Source organism: Cephus cinctus, unplaced genomic scaffold (genome assembly GCF_000341935.2).
Source record: "Cephus cinctus unplaced genomic scaffold, Ccin1 Ccin1_scaffold2360, whole genome shotgun sequence".
NCBI classification, from domain to species: Eukaryota; Metazoa; Arthropoda; class Insecta; order Hymenoptera; family Cephidae; genus Cephus; species Cephus cinctus.
The window spans coordinates 1-2,243 of NW_014334230.1; the positions used below are offsets into that span (position 1 = coordinate 1).

The 2,243-nt window shown below is 39.1% G+C and overlaps 1 pseudogene; it reads left to right on the plus strand.

Moving 5' to 3' along the window:
• The first annotated feature begins 89 nt into the window (after window positions 1-89).
• Window positions 90-1,666, plus strand: LOC112495325 (annotated as a pseudogene).
• Window positions 1,667-2,243: the final 577 nt, after the last annotated feature.

The following is a 2,243-nucleotide window of genomic DNA, read 5'->3' on the forward strand; positions in this document are numbered from 1 at the left end:
TATAAAATCAACGGTGAATTAAAGGATGGTATGTATTTGTTTTAAAATCATTCATAAACGTTCATCACTTCTTCACTTCTTGAAAAAAAATGTCGAAGACAGACGTCGAAAGTAAGTATGATTTCAGTTTTAACATTTTGTGTACACCATTTAATACTATAATCCCATACCATTTACATAACATACCATAATATTTTTTTATAGTGAAAAAGCTTGAGATATGCTCTCCACCACCACCACCGCCACCGCCACCGCCGTAACTGCCGTCGGGGACACAGCCACCACGACAGGATCCATGCTCCCCGTGGTGGCACATCGAGGAGGACGTCCCACCATAATATTTTTTTATAGTGAAAAAGCTTGAGATATGCTCTCCACCACAACCACCGCCACCGCCACCGTCACCGCCGCAACTGCCGTCGGGGACACAGCCACCACGACACGATCCATCCTCCCCGTGGTGGCACATCGAGGAGGACGTCCCCGACCACGCGGCCACTACGGCCAATGTGACTCTGGAGCAGAGGATGGAACGTCTGGAGCGTCTCCTGCTCCAGAGTCACGATCCACGAAATGCCCCTGCCGGTAATTATATTTTACTTATTTATAGAAAAGTAATAAATAAATTAATATTAATTTATTAAACCTATTTATTATTTTTCAGTGCGATCAGACACAAGATCTAACAGTGGAGGCGGACGAAGTCGAGCTAGATGGTACGATCGCCGGTACGGGGCATACGGCAGAGGTCGTAGGGCCGGGCGGCGCGGCGGTGGCGGCGGCGGAGGAAATGTCATAATTTATTATTAATTTTATTGTAATTCTTTGTTCTATTGTTATTAATTCACCGTTGATTTTATAAATGTGTTCACCTTGCAAATTAAGTCCTTTTTTTAATATAAAGGTTATAATTATAATCCATTTTAATTTTAATTTGTTGAAATAGAAATTATGCATCATATCCGGCAAACCTTCCAATCACGAAGCAGAACCGTATCGTTGCTATGTATTTTTAACGTAAGCCGTTATAAATTACGGAACGGAGCATGCTCGATGTTACTCATCACGTTTCGTGCTCCGTGAAGTCCTTAAAGATCCTAGCAACCGCTTCCGGATCGTTGCTATGTCCAAGACGTCATAAAAATCGTAGAGACTTAGTAAACGCTCGGTTTTAAAAACGATTTTCTTCTACTTCAAACTCAGTGATCACGAAGAGTTTTTTCAATTCACAAGAATGACAGTGCAACGATTCAATATCCTTCATGAACTGTTGGCACCACTCCTTATAAAAAAAAAGTATTCGAAAACCTCTAGAGCCAGAACTGCGCATTGCTGCCACATTGAGGTTAGTTTATTGAAAATTAAGTAAAATATCAAACAATAACTATTGTATCTTTGTATTTGCAGCTACATTACACGTGGAGACAGTATTCGTACGACATCTCGGTTTCTCTCTATTGGCAGATCAACCATATACTCAATTATTCAAGAAGTTTGCAAGAAAATAGTGCAAGTACTCCAGCCAATATATCTCAGAATGCCGAATAGAGATAAATGGATTGAAATTGCCAATGATTTTCAAACGAAATGGAATTATCCAAACTGTTTGGGTCCAATTGATGGCAAACATTGTCGTATTCTTGCTCCAATAATAATTGTAATCTGACAATAAAAATAATATTATTTAAATAAAAATATGTTTTGTGATTTTATCATTTATCAAAACATTACTTACTTACTTTAGGTTTGTCCATTCAGAATTCTAGAAAGCTGTAAACTTACGTTGCTAATGCTAATTATACGGTAATTTAAATAAACACACTTTTATATATATTGTAACGTTACAAAACAATCATCCTCTCAGTACTCGTGTACTGAGAACGCACGCGTCACAGAGGGACGGCAAATCACGCGTCTAGTAGAAACACGCGCCGATAGATGGAGAACGTCTCCCAAAAGTGAAAGTAAGGAAAGTTAGTATCAACGTAATCCGATAGATGATTAGCGCTTCCCGCTAACAGATACCGGATTACCGGTAATTAAATATGACACTGCAAGCCGATAGAAGGCAGTTCACTGAAAAACGGAATTACTAGAGTAGATAAGCTCAAGTTCATCGAGAATCTACAGCAATAGAGAGGATAGTGGCTAGTTGTCAGAAAACTCGTCGTAATTCACAAAAAGTTGGAATTAATAGAGGAGAATAAAAAGTGAAGAAAAATCATCGTCAATAATCGTGTCAA